The sequence below is a fragment of the Pistacia vera genome, unplaced genomic scaffold (assembly GCF_008641045.1).
Source record: "Pistacia vera cultivar Batoury unplaced genomic scaffold, PisVer_v2 Contig303, whole genome shotgun sequence".
NCBI classification, from domain to species: domain Eukaryota; kingdom Viridiplantae; phylum Streptophyta; class Magnoliopsida; order Sapindales; family Anacardiaceae; genus Pistacia; species Pistacia vera.
In genome coordinates, this window is record NW_022196117.1 from 156267 (window position 1) to 174642 (window position 18376).

The window sequence follows — 18376 nt, forward strand, 5'->3', positions numbered from 1 at the left end:
CCTGCTACGGGCATGCACCGTCTGGAGTCGATGGGAAACTATTGGACCACTAAGCCGGTGGTCTTTGCATTGCTCGAATGCGGCTTGCGGAGGCTTTCGAGCAGTTCATAGCCTTCGGTACCATGGACCTATGACCACGGCTTTCCACCAACTGAGCCAGGTACGAGCTACCCTTGTGAGGACATTTGTTTATGCGATATAAATAACTTTATTCTTTCGCTATGCAGGCCCTACTCTCCATGCACCTGTCCTGCAGAAGGTCCAGCTTAGGGTGTTGAGGATTGGTGGAGATGGAAGAGAATGCCGGTTTAAGCAGGAGCTAGAGGCCCGCGAGCAGACATGTACTCGTCCATTGTTAGGCAGAGCACATTTGTTCGAAAGGGATGATGCACTTCGCGCAATGGGCTTTCAGAAGTCCGAGTGGAGAAGAGCAGCGAGGAGGTGAAGGACCTCCAGAAGACTGTGGCCAGACTCACCAGCGAGGTGCGAGAAAGACCAGCACTGCAAACGACCTCTAAGCGGCCATGCAAGCAGAGAGGGAAAGAGGCGAGCTGTGGAGAGATAACTGAAAAGCAGCGTTCAGCGCTCGAGGTCGAGCTCCACTTTACTCGAGGCCCATCACTTTGCTAACTGCAGAGATGCACAGCAAGAGGCAGAGATCAAGAATAGGGCTGTAGAATGGACGATTCAGTCATCTTTGCCCTTCTTTCGAGGAATCCTAGATGGATCTGCTGACCCCCTGACGAGTATCGGAACGAGCTTGCTTCCATGGCGCAGGTCGAAGCTGAGGAACGGGCTCGGGGACCTGCCCGGAAGAGGAACAACCTAGTTCGTTCCAGAGAGCCTGCGTCTGATCAGCGGCCAAAAGCCTGGGGATAGGATCAATGATCCGCTTCTCTTGTTTTCTCTCCCTTTATGCTTATCACTTTCCCTTTTCATAAATAAAGATATTGCTTTTCACAATTTCATGAGTATTTACAATTTCCGCATTCTTACATATGAGATGATTTAACTATTTATAATATATTGGTACAAGTTTATATGAACAGAATTGTATACATGGGAGAATGATTACAAATGAAAAGAATTGTACACTCTAACAAAGATTGCAAAATTAAGACGACCTTACAAGGAAATAATTGAGTTCGAATTACTGATAATATGGCCGGAGATGCTCAACATTCCAAGCGGGGTACTTCGGAACCATTTAGCCTTTTGAGATGGTAAGTCCTCAATCTTATTACTTTGCGATGCGGTATGGGCCTTCCAGTTCGGTCCAAAACTCCTGCACTTGGTTCTCTAGTACGAGAAGAACTTCTTTCAAAACAAGGTCGTCGACCTAAGTCTCTTCTTCTGACTTTAGAATCGAAAAACCTTTTTGCGCATTGCTGTTAGGTTGCTATTCTTAGCTGAGCCTTGCTGCGATGTTCTTCAACAAAATCCAGAATTGCGTGCATAAACGCTTATTGTCGGCTTCGTTGTCAGGTCTCTCTGAAGTGAACGGTTCCTACCTCACAGGGACTCGTTTCGCATCCATAGCTAGCAAAAGGGGTTTCTGAGATAGAGTTCTCTGAGTTGTCTTGTATGCCCATAGGACTTTGGGAGGTCGTCAACCAAATCCCCTTGGTTACTCCAAGTTTGGCCTTAAGAGTGTGCTTTATGGTTTTGTTGACCGCTTTAACTTGGCCATTTGCTGCGGTCTTGTGACTGGGCACATTTTTTATGAATCATAGCTCATCACAAAGTTGCTTGAACTCTCGTTGTCGATCTTTTACCATTGTCTAAGATGAGAGTATGAGAAATCCCATAACGACACACAAGGTTTTTGAAGCGAAGTCCTGACTTTTTGGTCGTGATCGCGGCTAACGTTTGCTTCGACCCGCTTGGTGAAGTAATTCACACACCACGGCATACTTGCTCCCCTTTACTAATTGGCATGGGACCAATAAGATCGATTCCCCAAATGGAGAAGGCTAGGGGCGGTCATGGTTATCAGTTGGTGGGAAGGAGTTCGCGGTATTTCATGAAGCTGGCACTTGTCACACCTTTTGACAAAGTTGTGGGTGTCTTCTTGGATTAGGGGCAGTAGTACCCTTGACGAACAACTTTGTTGGTGAGAGATCGTGCGGCGGTGTGATACCACAATCCCTTTATTTATCTCCCTCATGATGTAATTTACCTCTTCGCTGGTTACACATGGGGGAGGGGCGCTAAACCCCTCTGTATAGCGGTCTCCAATGAGTGTGTAAGGAGTAGCTCTGTTGCAGGGTCCTTGCTTCGACTGTCATTAGGCAAGGTCCATCTCGGAGTACTGAATAATAGGGGTCATCCAGGAAACTGATTCGTTATATATGGCCTATTCGATGGGCTAACACTGGGGGTCTCAATGAACGAACATGAATGCTTTCTGTGTATCTGCCACAGAGTTGCTATCTAGAAATCGTGTTGATGGTGAAGTGCTTGAACGACTCGAGCGTGGCCTTAGCTTCTAGATAGTTGATCATGTTTTCTTCCTTAGCTTGGTACTCCCAAAATCAGTTAACGATCCAGCATGGGTCGCTGTGGATGCTGATTGTGGTTAAACCATTTCTCTAGCCAACCGCAGTCCAGCGAGTAGAGCTTCATACTCGACCTCATTATGGTCGCCTAAAATCGAACGGAGAATGCCATGAATGCAGTCCCTTCGGGACTTAAAGGAGGAGACCTACCCCGGCTCTCTTTCTGTTTAAAAATCATCAACGTAGAGGCTCCAGGTCGAAGATTTTGGGCAATTTCCTGAATGACTTCGCTGCACTATTGCTCCGACTCATTCGTGGATGATATGAGAATTCTGATATGAAATCGAACCGGCTGCCCTTTATGGTTGCTTTTGGTCTGTACTTCAATCAAACCGACTGAATTCCATGGCCTGTTTAAGCAATTTACCCGATGCCTCTAGTTTCTGGAGGACCTGCCTGAGCAGGTAATTGGTCATCACCGGATTCATATGGGTGTGGAAGTAAGGTCGCAACTTTCTGGAAGCGATCAGCAGGCATAGGATAATCGTTTCATTTCTGGATACGCATCTCGGCATCCAACAGACGCTTGCTCGCGTAATACACTGGCATTGGACCCTATTCTCTTCTCAAACAAGGCTGCACTGACTGCGAACTAAGAGACGGATAGATACAGGAGAGAATCTCTTGTGGGAGAGGTTTGGATAGAAGAGGTGGCTTTCCGAGGTGTTCTAATACTCTGGATGCCTGTTCGCACTCAGGAGTCCATTCAAACTTTTTTGGCCTAGTACATTCAAGAATGACAAGCAGGATCTGTTACTCTCGATAAAATGACTGAGTGCCACTATTCACCCATTGAGGGTCATAACTACTTTTTTGTTGGTCGGGCTTTATATCGAGGAGAGCTTGGATTTTCTTGGGGTTGATCTCTATTCTCCTTGGTTACCATTTATCCCAGGAATTTTCCGAAGACACTCGAATGAGCACTTGAGAGGGTTTGCTTTATTCTATATTCAGAGGATGTCGAATATCTCAGCGAGATGCGCTATGTGATCTGAAGCACAGCAAATTGACTACAATCATCTACATAGACCCTATCGATTCCCAATCTCTCAGAGAACATCCGATAACCAGCCGCTGGTAAGTTGCGCTGTATTCTTGAGGCTAAGGGCATAAACTTGTAGCAATACAGCTTTGATCTGTAACAAAGGAGGTATGCTCTTCGTCTAGTGGTACATCAGAATTTGATTGTATCCGAGTACACGTTATAAAAACAACAACTCGTGCCGGAGGTGGCATCCAGCTGGTCGATCCTGGGCAGGGAAAAACTATCTTCGAGCATGCCTTGTTGAGGTCGGTGAAGTCGACACAGGTCTGACTTGCCGTTGGGTTTATTCACTAGAACGGGTTGGTAACCCAGTCGGATAGAGCGTTTCTCAGATGGATCCATTCCGAAGGAGATTATCTACCTCAAGTTTCAAGGCAGCATATCGCTCACGATCCATCGCTCTTCTCTTTGGCAGACTGGCTTGGCTTCACTGTCATGTTAAGGCATGGCAAATATATGGGGCTGATCCTGACCAATCTGCATTCGACCATGCGAACACATAGATATTCTCTCTCAGGAAGCTGGTCAATTCAGTGGCGAGCTGAGGGTTGAGATTGCTCCACTCCTCAACACTCTGCTGGCTCGCTCTGGTCGACCAACAGCTAAGATAGATCCTCAACTGGCCCACTAGAAGGTTCCTGAATACGAGGATCCATATTATCCTTAGCTGGGCCGGCCGTGGGTTCGACTGGCTGATCGCCATTGCCTGTTTGGGAATGCGCGCAAGATGCCTTTCCCTTTGCAGCCATTGTACTGCCCTTACATAGCAGCCGCGAGTGCGCGCTGAGATCCGTTTACTTCCCCTATCCCCGTCGGGGTGGGGAACTCTCTTGAGATGGTATATCGAAGTGACCGCTTTGAAGTTTCTCAAGAGGTCACCCCAGGAGCCTTTGAAAGCGGACGGGCAACCACTATAAGAATTCAGTTACTTGGTCCCTCTAGAGTCACCCAGCGTGACTGGAAGCGAGATCGTTCTTTGGGGATCAGGTGGTCCCCTGTAAAACCGTAAGGGGGACAAGGCAGGCTTTAGGTCAGCTTATCCAAATTTATCTTTCAAAAGCTGTCGGAACAGGATGTTCACAGCACTTTCGTTGTCCACCAACATTCTGTGGACATCAAAACGCCCTATTAGGCGTGATCATGAGAGCGTCATCATAGGGATGATGTAATCAGACTGCGTCCTTTTCGGAGAAGGTAATTCCCTCCTTGCGAACCTTTGGGGGTCGCCGCGTCAGTTCATCACAGATGGGGTCGTGTGGTGCCGGCGAGCGTATCTTTCCTGGGCTAGTCTTCCAAAGATTACTCTGACGCTACAGATACCCTTGCGATCACGACGTTTCTTTCCTGGTTCCCCTTGATTTTTCTCTTGTACGGGAGTGGAGTCATCAATATACTTTTGAAATGGCCCTGTTTGATGAGGTCTTTGATTGCGTTTGAGAGCTCGACACTCATCGGTGGCTAATGGGGGATTTTCATGGGCTAGGCTCTTTGAGCAGGCGACTTCTTGACTTGTCAAGAATAGCCGATATTGATACATTCAAAGGGTATACTGATTCATTGTGATCGCGACGAGGAACTAAAGCATAAGACTTTTTGGGCTCGAACTGTGGTTTCTTCCTTTTCGTTGACGTCATTAACCCATCTGCGATCAAACTCTCCACTTTCCCCTCGACCAGGTGTACTACCTGAAGCGCCGAGGTCATGGCGGTGGAGCGCAACCACGAAGTTTTCAATACGGAGGGTACTTTTTCGCAAGGTTGTAGAAGCGGGTGAGGGAAACATCATTCTCAGCCTGTGCTCTTTCCACAGGTCGTCTGTGGGGGAACTCCGCTATGATAAGAGTCCGAACAAACTTTAGGAGTGTGAATACCTATTAAGCTCCCTGTGGAATCGATCGATATAAACTGGAGGGATTCATCACTCTCTTGCCTATGTTGCGAGGTACCTTAAAGGCATTGAGAACTTTCGGTTTGCTTGGAAGTGTCTCAGGACATCGTGTCATCTGAGGCCACGAGCTGATCGATCCCACTGGAAGCGACCTAAACCAGTGTTTGGCATGAGAGGTTAGGGTTACTGCCAAACAACGGTACTTCGCCAAGTCTAAAACCTGGTGAAGCTCTATCAAGTCGTTGAATTCATACAAGTGATTCTGGGATAAGAATTTCCATCAAACGCCGCATATCGGCATTCTAATCTTGATGGGAAGGGCGGCTAATACCGCTGGAGAAAAAGGAGACGCTGCTGCAACCTGCCCTTGCTCATTTTGCTGAGCTTTTAGCTTATCTAAAGCTCGCTGTAGCTCTTTAAATGAGGCAGCGGAGTATCGGGGATTGTTTTCCCCCATGCGAGTTCGACCCTCGTGATGAGTTGAGGAAAGTTTAGAGGTTAGATTCCTCTTCGCCTGGCCGGTAGTTCGATTGCCTTGACACTCGCTGGCTAGAGGGTGTGATGGCGATGAATGGTGCAGAGGAATTTTCACGACCTCCGCGGTGGTACGAACCACCCCGCGAAGTGTGAGAACCTCTCGCATGATGACGATCAGGATCGTTTATCGGCAGTGATGAGAATCGCCTCGCCTAGACTTTTTGGGAGTGTATGCGACGTGGCATGGATGGCTCGGGATGAGACTTTTCATCGAGCCTTAATGCCACGGGTATTCTACTCGAGATGTGGTCGGTGTTTGCGGCCCTGGAGCCCTTAGGCCGCTGTTGCCACTTGCTACCTTTCCTTGACCCGCGTAGGCGACGCGGCATGAGCTATCACCATTTCCGCACTTTCGTGCGACTTGCAGGGTTTTGGCGGTTGCACTGCCCCATTTGATTCGGGTGGCATGCCGGTCCAAACGGTCAACCTTTAGTTAACCGTTTGGAGAGTATTGTTGAACCTTTCCAAGTAGCTCATGACGATATGGTCAAGTTGTGAGCTTGAAGGGATATCCTTCGTGACATTTTGTGGAACTGAGGGCACCTCGGGAGAAGTGTCCTCTTGTACCTAGGGGATTCCTCCAGCACCATGATGGTTCGCTCAGGCTCGACGGCGAGCCATTAGCAGTAGGACCATTAGCAGAGATTCTCCTGATTAAGGATGAATACTAAATCAGGCCCTCTTCTAGCGTCAAACGTTGATGCGTGATTTTGACACCAATTAAATACACATGTGAAATGTTAAGCTGGCCCAGAGACACACGTGATGGGGGATTGGAATGTAAATGGTGGAAAGACAATGTTTAAGTGGTTTGGATTCTTAAATAAGCAAATCCTACGTCCACGATATTGTATTATATTTGAAAGATTAGGTCAGACTTAGCGACTGACTTATAGAGTATTGAGAATACAGAGAGAGAGAGAGAGAGAGAGAGAGAGAGAGAGAGTAAGCTATTACAGCGAGAAGATAGCTAATGAAGAGTGAAAATGAGCAAATCCACAAACGGGAGAAATTCTCTATTTATAGTGGGATATTAAGGTAATGATTACTGAATCTGTAAAAGGGTCAAGTACCGTGCAAATCTTCTTTGCATCCCGTTGTTCACCTACTTGCGTGATTGCCTTGGTTCATGGAGGATTGGACACGTGGATGGCCTCCAGCCTCTTGTCAGTCTGGCGCGCACCCACTGCACTGGCAGGAACATGGCTCATGCAGCATGCGACGTGGCCGGCCTGAACGGCTGTAGGACTGCCTAGACTTTGATCATTATGCTGATGGGCTGCGTCAGCTATTTCCAGGCATAACAGACAGATTGTGATTCAAGAAAGAGAGTAATGTAGAGATACTTGTCATTGAAAGCATAATGAAAGAATATTATTCTTTTCTTTTCAAAATTTTAATTATAACATCCGACTACCAACTAATAATTCTACAGTTTCAGTTCAGGCTCATTACTTTGAAACTCGAGCTCGAGCTCAAGCCCCTCAGTTTTAAAGGATAATTTTGACTTTTATATCATACTTTTCAATAAAACCTATTTTTTTTCTTATTTTTCTCCTTATTTTTTGTTTTTTTTTTTCTCTTTTTTTTTTTTTTTGTTTTCTCCATTTTCTCCTCCTTTTGACACAATGAGTTAGCGTAAAACAAGGCTAGCACTCGACTATACCTTAAGAGGTTGATAAACAAGTCTCAATCACAAAAACTTAATTCGTAAAATTTGAAGGAAATATTAAAAATCATTATATATCCTCAAAAGAAACGAATATGTTTATATATGGTGGTGACAACCAACCCTGATCCTAATTAAACAAGGAAATAAAATCCAAATTAATTAAAAAAAAAAAATAACTAACTGTTGACTATTATAAAATAAGAAAGGACTCTAAATAAAATGGGAAATATGCACAGAACTTAAACGGCCTCAAAACAACGAAAAAAATGGATTTCGGCCCGAAAATAACCCTAAAGGTCTAGCTTAAAATGAGTCTTCTGTTGATATCTTACCAGCCTTGTAATTCCTCCTAGATCAAAAGTCAGGTTGTTTTTAAGTTGACATGCCCATTTAGAACCTTTGGGCCGTGAGTTTGGGCTTCTAATGCTTAGTGCGAAGAATTCATTTGCTAGAAGTTCACGTACACCTCTTTCTGAAATCGAGTCAACTAAACTCTTCCTCTTCTTTTTCATTTCATCTTTCAACCCTCTTAAACTATAAAATATTACACACCCCCAGCGCGCCGCCCAGCCAACAGTTATTAAATGCAAATTTTTTAATTTCGTAAAATTATTTTAACCTTTACAATTTTGTTTATTTCAAAATTTATAAGGGGTTTTAATAATTATCCAGAGGGCTAAAAAAAACCAAAAGGGTTTGGGTCCGGGCCTTGGAGGAGGGCCCAGTGGAGGGAGCGAGCCCTCCTCCTTGCTTAGTCCAGTTTGGGACCAAGCTTGCTAGGACTAGATTTTGGGTTAGGTTTTTGGACCCGGTCCAAATGCCAAATGACTTACAATCTTCTAATTTTTCTTTAAAACTCTGAGTTTAAACTAGTTAAGCATACCGAATTAATATCTACAAACCTAATATTTCAAGTAAATATAAATATGGTAAATAATCTTAAAGTAGTTTGTATCCGGAAAGCCAATAAAAAAACATTCGTAATCACCATAACATTTAAGTGTCTTTTGAACATAATACTCCTTTTTGAATTTAGTGATCATAAAAATATAGAATTGGAAATTGATGAACTTACGTTATCTTCTCGTGGGTCAAAAGTTCGGAAGGGAAAATAAAAAACTAATTGATAGTGTTAATTTAATCGCAAATTGCAAATCTTCACTTCATGCGAAGTTGCAGATATTGCATCGAGCTTCCAACTTGTCTTATTTTTTATTCAGTTCTGTTTTTCTTTTACAGAAAATTTAAAAACTTCTCGTCGCCATTCAACCATTTCTTGTCCCTGAAACACAGTTTCCACTCCCGAAAAGCTCCTCACAACCCTCGCAACAATGGAGCAAACATACGTTCCTACGTGCTCTTCTTGCCGTTCCCAGCCCGGGCCACATCAAGCCCATGCTGAATCTAGCCGAGCTTCTTAGCCATGAGGGGTTTCAAGTCACCTTCGTAAACCAGATCACAATCATGCCGTCTACTACACAACATTGACATATCCTTCTATAATCGCTCCTAAATTTCAGTTCAGGGTCTATCCCTGATGGTCTAACGCCCATCACCCACGTTTCGGTAACTTATAGATTTGTTTTGCTCACTAGGGCTGTGTCCAAGCCGGCGTTCCGTGAGTTGTTGATTTACTTAAAAGAGGAGAAAGGGCCGTTCCAACTCCAGCGCATAATCGCCGATGGTATTATGTGTTTTGCCATTGATGTTGCAGAAGAGTTTGAAATTCCTACTATTACTTTTCGAACTTTCAGTGCTCATTGCGTGTGGACTTACTTTCATCTTTCCAAGCTTTTGCAGAAGGGGAAGTTCCATTTCCAGGTGAGGGCTAATTTTTTGCCAAAATTAAAGCTCGATAGTCTACCCTGATACCATTGGGAATCCTATATATAGTTAACTGAAAATCTTAATTTTCTTGAATTATTGCAGATGAAAACCTTGAGAAGCCATTTCATGCATTTGGGCTAGAAAAAGTTCTTTCGCCGTAGAGATCTTCCAGGGATTTGTAGATTCGAAAAGGCGATGACCTGTTTTGCAGTTCTTTGTTAAAGAAACCTCTGCGTGTACTCGAGCTTCCGGTCTTATACTAACACCTTTAATGAAATTGAGCTCCTATGATAACTAGCTGGGTTCTTTTTTCAACAAAATTTATCCATTGGTCCCCTACATGCTTTGAAGTCACGTATCAATGACAACTCTCATCTTCAACTTCATCCAACGTAATTTGTGGAAAGAGGACAAAAAATGTTTGAAGTGGCTTGATTCTCAACCGTCAATATCTGTATTATATGTTAGTTTTGGGAGTCTGATAGAACTCACTCGGGAACAAATCTTGGAGTTCTGGCATGGCTTAATTACTGTGGAAAATCTTTCTTATGGGTCTTAAGATCCGACCTGATTGTTGGAGATGCCAGTTTTGGTCATTTGCTGATGAAGCTGGAAAGGGAGACCAGGAAAGAGGGTTAATAGTTAGTTGGGCTCCCCAGAGCACGTCGTTGTGCACCCAGCCATTGGGGGGTTTAACCCCCAGTGGATGGAACTCGACGTTAGAGAGTATTGTTGCTGGAGTGCCTATGATTGTTGGCCAAAAGTAGCTGAAACAGGTTAACAGTAGGTGTGTAAGTGATGTTTGGAAAATGGATTTGATATGAAGGACATTTGTGATAGATGAGGTTGAGAAATTAGTTAGAGAACTGATGGATAATAGGAGAGACCAGTTCATGGCATCATCTGATAAACTTTCAAGGTTGGCTCGTGATAGTATTAAGGAAGGCGGGTCCTCTGTTATCAAACTTAGAAAAGCTGTTCAGGATATCAAATCAATGAGCTCTTAGCTCACAGGTATGTAATGTTAATTACATTTGATTTTAGCTACTATTCAAGTTTTTTGTGTGATGTAAGAACAATCTGCCCAGAAACTGTGTTACTTGAATGCTGTCATTTTCTGATGATATAAGCTATACATGTCACTCTACTTTAAAACGGAAACTTATTTCTTCAATACACTGCTTTGACAAACAAGAAAACTGATGAATTACATTGCTGCGACGTATGCCGCTTGACACTGATCTCATGATTTGACCTTTGGCTTCTTCTCCTTCATTTGGAACCCTAGCATGATTTTACATGAATCCTGCTCTGTATCTTGTGCTTCATGGTTTCTTCATCCTTAAACAACCTAGTTTAACTATTTATAGAGTAAGCATGATGAATTAATAGAGATAACCAATGGCAATTTCGTTTCCCCTGCCCTTCACTCAGCGTGACCTCCCTGAATTCTAAAAATATTAAAAACACTAAAAAAATAATCGGTCTGCGTTCCTAAGTTACAATTAAGAAGGAAACCACTTTCTGTTTTAATGGTGGTCTGGACTTCTGAGAACAACGTTTTGTCTAACATTTTGTTTTGGTTGTAGTCAGATAAAACACTAAGAAATGTCATAACCAAAGCAGTTAAGGTGTGACAACAAAACCCGTTGTTTAATGCATTAATTTATTTGATTCTAAACTTCAATTCATTGTTAAATCAAGCTTCCAACCGCCTTGTTTTTATATTTCGAAGTTTTTAATTATCTCATCAACATTCAACCATTTTCTTCACACTGAAACCATCGCAACAATGGAGAAAACAAACGTTCCTCACGTGCTCTTCTGCCCTTCCAGCGCAGGGGCACATCCAGCCCCTGCTGAGTCTGGCCGAGCTCTTAGCCATGCGGGTTTTCACGTACCTTATAAAACACAGATCACAACTATGATCGTCTCCTGCACAACAATCTTGACATATCTTCCGTAACGCTTCCTAAGTTTCAGTTCTATCTGTACTGACGGTGCTTAAATGTGCTCTTTGGTATATCTAATATGTTTTAAATAGGAAATAAAAAATACTTTGTCCTCCGGTTGCAAGAAGAAAATCAGTGTATTAATTCTGAAGCTTGAGCCACATACACACGACCCAATCAGAATAATACAAGAAGAAAAAGAGAGAATAGCTGAGCTTATCCGGTGGAAATTTTGTCCTGTTTTATTTGATTTCAAATAGTAATTTTGTCGCTTCTAATTGAACTTGCGTAAAGGAATCAATCAAACGGAGGTGTGACAGTGGATTACTTTCAGTGGGAGGTAGAATGCTCAGGCACGCATTCCACCTTTTGTAACAGTGGTGCGGACGCAGAGTGCCGTGCAGTGCAGTGGGGTTGCAGTATCAGGCTCACTAATTTGGAGGTTGGGAGGGATATAATGTCATATTGATGATTCATAAAGTAGTCATGTGATTTTTGGAAAACATCATTAACCACCGGTGGATAGTCGATCATAAAAGAGTAAAAAAGAGGTTTATGAGCTCTTGAGTTCCAGTCTCCTCAGTACTAAAGGGATAACCACTGAAACTCTTATTAATCCCTATTCTAGAGAATCAATTGAGGTACGCGTAAGTTGACACCCACAATGATAAAAGAAAGAAAAAAAACATCATTTTGGAAAACTTTTGAGTACAGGAAAAAAAACATCATTTTGGAAAACTTTGAGTACCTTATGTTTCTTTGGTTGCTGCGGGACAACACCGATAATTCATGAAAGATATATAAAACAAATTACATAACCTGCTGTTTATCGAATCTTATGCCCTAATTAATTGTCGCAAAGTTTTATTTGAAGCTGCATTGTTTAATTCTAAAGTCAATTCATCCTCACTCTTTGCTTTAAGTTCTAACGTGACTTGTTTTATTCCAAAGTTTAAAATCTCTCTTGGCATTGAAAACTCTGCTCACTCCCCAAAAGATCCTCACAGACGCATCGAAAAAAATGGAGAAAATGCATGTTGCTCCTCACGTGCTCTTGTTGCCCTACCCAGCACAGGGCTACAACAAGTCCATGCTGAGTCTAGCGCTTCTTAGCCGTGCGGTTTTCAAGTCACCTTCGTAAACTCAGATCACAATCACGATCCTCTCCTGCACAACACTGACATATCCGCCTTCTGTAATGCTTTTCCCCAAGTTTCAGTTAGTCTATATATCTGATGGTCTTTCGCCGATCACCCACGTTCCGGTCTATACGCTAAAAAATTGCTTTTCTTCAATAGGTTTTTGTTCAAGCAGGCCTTGCGTGAGTCGTTGAATTCACTTAAAGAGGAAAAGGGACCGTTCCAGCTCCAACGTGCGTAATAGCAGTGGTATATTGTTTTGCCATTGATGTTGCTGAAGAGTTTTGAAATTCCTACATTACTTTTCGAACTTACAGTGCTCATTGCTTGTGGATTATATCCATCTTTCCAAGCTTATGAAGAAGGGAAGTTCCATTTGGAGGCGAGTATTGTTATTATTTCATATTATCATTTATAGTCTCTTCAATTTATGATACACAATTAGGACATATAATTAGAATATAAACTTAAAATACACAATATTTAAATTGATACAATTTATTAGATATTCATAAACTCTACATACCTGGGACCAGATTCAAAATGCAACAAAACATCTATTTTAAGGGGTTATATAAACGGGGATGTGAGTGGCCGGTAACTTTGTAGTTATTATCGTACCCTAATCTTTTCATTGAGGAATATGCTATGTAATATTTAGGATATTACAAACCTTTCAGTTATTGTTATAAGGATTGACATGGTGGAAAGCACCAGGATAATGGTAATAATAGCCCAATAAATTACCCAACCAAGATCTTTTTTATTAATGGTATATATGTTTCCTTATCAAATAAAAAGCTTTCATTGAGAAAAATATTTGATAAAAAAATAGTGATGCCAGGGTCCATTGTAATTGCAGATGAAAACCTTGACAAGCCTATTTCTTGCATTCCTGGGCTAGAAAATATTCCTCGTCGGAGAGATCTTCCAGGCTTTGTAGATTTGAAAAAGCCGATGACCCTATATGCAGTTCTTCATTGAACGAAATAGAGAAGCACAGGAACAAAATAATAATAGTTAAACAAAACAAACAGTAAACAAAGAAAATAATCGCGCGATTTACCCTGGTTCACAATGTGGGCTACGTCCAGCTGAGTCATATTATTGCAATGCCTCACCTCTCTCGTTTACAATGAATGAATTGTTCCACGCACATAACAAGAGAAAAGTATGTTTATATACAGGTTAAGAGATTAAACCTAGTTTTACAGGATTCCTATTCCTAAGCCCAACCCAAAAAAGAATTAATAACTTACATGGACCCCCGAGTGGTCTCCGTTACATTAATGCTGAAGTAGTCGACAACTCCAACATTTTCCACTTGGCGAATACTTCACACAATGAAGGCCTATCTCATACACACCATGTAAACTTTGCTAAGTCACAACCTTGATAAGAAAATCTGCAGCATTAACAAGTGTATCAACCTTCTCTACAACACCAATTTTTCTCCACCTTTGCCTGATGAAATGGTATTGTATGTCAATGTGTTTGATCGCGAATGAAGGCAGGATTCTTGGCTAAGTAAATAGCCCCTTGATTGTCACATCCAATCTTACAGCATCAAGCTTGAAGCCAGATCTAAACTCAATTTCGAAGCACATAGCTTCCTTGCCAGCATGTGTCAATGCCCGTATTCTGCCTCAGTCGATGACAAAGCCACAGTACTTTGCCTTACTCATCCAACAAACAGCAGCACCAAATAAGAGATACAACCCACTTGTGGAACGCCTACTATCGAGATCACGCCCCCATACATCATCACAAAAACCCCTAGCACATCTAGCTCATCCCCAGTCGCCATGCCTCCATAACATAATGATAAATCCGAGGTCCCACGAAGATATCTAAGAACCCTCTTTACAACACTCCAATGCTCCTTACCAGGATTTGACATAAAGCGACTCAAAACTCCCACTGCTTGTGCAATATCGGGTCGCGTGCACACCATGGCATACATCAAACTACCTACAGCACTCGCATAAGGCACATGTGTCATTTCTTCAGCATCTTCCTCAGACTTAGGATACTGATCAGTAGGCAATTTCACTCCCAAAGTCATAGGAGTCTTCACAGGTTTGCAGTCTACCATGTTCCCCCGAGTGCATCTCCGTTACCCATTAATGCTGAAGTAGTCGACAACTCCAACATTCATTAGAGAAACCTCTGCCTTCTCGAGCTTCTGGTCTTATACTTTAAATGAAATTGAAGCCCCTATGATAACTAGACTGGGTTCTTTCTTCAACAAAATTTATGCCATTGGTCCTCAAACATGCTTTCAAGTTTCAAGTCACGCATCAATACTCTTCACCTTCAACTTCATCCAACGGTATTTTATGGGAAGATGACAAAAAATGTCTGACGTGGCTTGATTCTCAACCGACAAGCTCAGTATTATATGTTGGTTTTGGGAGCATGATAAGGCTCACTCGGGACCAGATCTTGGAATTCTGGCATGGCTTATTTAAGAGTGAAAAATCATTCTTATGGGTCATACGACCTGATTTGATTGGTGATGCCAATAATGGTCATATTCTAATGGAGCTGGAAAAGGCAACCAAGGAAAGAGGGTTCATCGTTAGTTGGGCGCCGCAAGAGGAGGTCCTCTCGCACCCAGCCATTGGTGGGTTTTTGACACGCGGTGGATGGAAGTATGGAACTCAACGTTAGAGAGTATTGTCGATGGAGTGCCTATGATTTGTTGGCCAAAAATTGCTGACCAACGGTTAATAGTAGGTGTGTGAGTGAAGTTTGGAAAATTGGATTTATTATGAAGAACACGTGTGATAGATCAATAGGTAGTATGAGAACTGATGGTTAATAAAAGAGAAGAAATCATGGAATCAGCTAATAAATTTACAAGGCTGGCTGGTGATATTATTAAGGAAGGTGGGTCTTCTTGTATCAACATAGAGAAGTTGATTCAGGTTATCAAATCAATTAGCTCTTAGCTTACCCTGTTACATACATATGTGAAATAACAAGTTCTTTTATCTGCAACTAAAAAGTTAATTACTGTTTGATGTTTATCTAAGAATTCAAGTTTTTGTACAATATCAGAAGAATCTACATAGTATCTAAGAGTAATCTAGGGTCTTGAACAGTGGCACGACCCAAAATTTTCTGGGCAATGGTATGTTCATCTCATTTTTCCGCCAATGATAAATTGCAGAGAATCACAGAACCATTCCCATCTTCACAAATCACAATCAGCCCAAATCAATGACAATTGAAATATATACAATGACGATGAAGTTGTTGTAGTGTGTTGATCTCTCATATATATTTTGATGTGCCAAAACTATCTAAGAAGTTTGATTGATTACTAACCAAAATATGCTAAGCTATGACACAAATCATAACCAAACTAAAATAGACTTGTTAGGTGGTATGATCGTGCGTATGCAGATTTTTCAAGAGGTATGACTGTGCAAGATCAAGGCACAATTATTCAATTGAAGAAAACTGCCCAGATGAACATGTTGCATTGCATGACATCATTCCCCATGGCTGTTCATCACCCTGCCAAAATGTGTGGCACCTGCACAACCGTTCCATTCAAGTCAAAAGTCAAGATATTCAAAATAAGAATCCTTCGCACTCTTGACTATTTTCCGAAGTCAATCAAGTCAAAACTCATGTATCAAAAAAGGAACGACCGTTCTGCGTGGTGGAACGTCCATTCCAGAAACCCTAGATCTAAGAAAATTTATCCGTTTTGTCAGGAACAACTGTTTGCAGTTATGTCATCTGGGTTCCATAGGCTTTATCAGAGACACATTAAATGAAGCAATGACTAACTCTTTGAAGGGATATAAAAACTCAAGATTTTTATGCCAAAGGGTAGAGAAGAGTCATATCAAATCAGATATCATTCCCATATAATCCTTTAATCTCAAAATTCAAATCACTTATTCTCATTGTACTCATTTTGTAAATCTTTTGAGAGTATCTCTATTCTTATTGTGTGTATAAGCCTATAAAGAAGAGGCAATACTTCATAAAACACTTTGATTACAACTTGAGTGGTGAAATCCTGTAAAACTAAGTGCAATCCTGTAAATCTAAGTGTGTGTGGCAAAATCTTGTAAAACTATTGTATTTGGCGCAACCCAATTCTTGTGGAACTTCAAGGAGGTTGTCTTGAAGAAGTGGATATAGGAGACTTGTGGATATAGCTCCGAACCACTATAAATCTTTGAGTATTTATCTCTATTAACTTCTTTATTACTCTTGTTCATACATTCATTACACTTAATTATTACTCATAAGTTCATTGCATTTATTATTTTGATTTGGGTATCTTTATTGCTCATTTACATTAACATTAAGTTTGTCATTTATTGGTTGTTGAGTTTATTTATTGACTATAAATTTGTTAAACTCATCATTTGCTATTACTTGTATTGATAGTTTTTACTCTGCTATAATTTATTTTATTCCTATTCACCCCCCTCTAGGACCATTGGCCATATTTAGGGTTTAACATAGTGTATTATTGTCAAGAATTTTTTAACATTTCTTATAATTTTTGGAGATTGGTGGTGAATCAGTTATACACAGTCTATGTTTCGTTGTTAAGGAAATTAATTGTGTGAAGGCAGAGAGTTTATGGTTTGACTTTTGAGGACATGATCGATGATTCAAGAAAGAGTGTAATGTTAGCTGGATTACTTGTCATTGAAAGCATAATGAAAGAATTATTTATTTTTTCTTTTCAAATTTTTAATTATAACATCCTGACTAAACTACTAATAATCCTACTCTGTATCAGTTTATGCTCCATTACCTGTGCAGCTCCAGCTCGAGCTTGAGCCACTCAGTTTTAAAGGATAATTTTGACTTTTTACCATACTTTTCATAAAACCCTTATTTTTTTCTTGTTCTTTCTCCTCTTTTTTCTCTTTATCTTTGTTTTCTTCTTCATTTTCTCCTCCACTTGACACAGTGAATTAGCATAAAAACAAGGCTAACACTCGAACAATACTTTTAGGAGGTTGATAAATAAGTCTCAATCACAAAAACTTAATTTGTAAAATTTGAAGAAAATATTAAAAATCATTATATATCCTCAAAAGAAATGAATAATATGTTTATATATAGTGGTGACAACCAACTTTAACAAGACTCCCAATTAAACAAAGAAATAAAATCTAAATTAATTAAAAAGAAGAAATCTTAACTGTTGACTAATTACAAAATGAGAATAGACTCTAAATAAAATAAGAAATACGCATGAAAAACTTAAACGGCCCAGGAACATGCCTCAGTTGTCCTCACCTGCATCGTCGCTGCATGAAGTGGCCTCATATTCGGCTTTGACATCGCAATTTCAGGTCTGTTTCATTTCGTCCTAGGCTTAATTGTTTATTAAATTTTATTTATCATAGCAAAATTTGCCTGGCACCATTTATTAAGGAAATAGAAGTTCCAGATAATTTTCTCTGAAAAAATAAACCAAGCGATTGTCTTGCCGTTGAAGAAAATAGTTCAGCACCCATAACAGACCTTCTTCAAGAGAACGATCGAAATAGTTTTTTTTTTTTTTTTTTTTTTTTTTTTTTTTTACGTTCTATAGGGAGAGTGAGTTAACATATCAGTCCTTCAAGTTTGGTCACAGTAAAACTCGGTTTTCAAGTTTCAAAAAGTGAAATTTTAATCCATAAAAGGATAGTGATATTTGCTTCCTTCTCATCGTAATCTATTATTATACTTTGTCCAAATTATGTCAAAAGATTTAAATAACAAATTGTTTG

The 18376-nt window shown here is 41.0% G+C and overlaps 2 pseudogenes; both read left to right on the top strand.

Moving 5' to 3' along the window:
- Positions 1–77: 77 nt before the first annotated feature.
- LOC116135805 lies at positions 78–10533 on the top strand (annotated as a pseudogene).
- Positions 10534–14710: 4177 nt separating this feature from the next.
- LOC116135806 lies at positions 14711–15571 on the top strand (annotated as a pseudogene).
- Positions 15572–18376: the final 2805 nt, after the last annotated feature.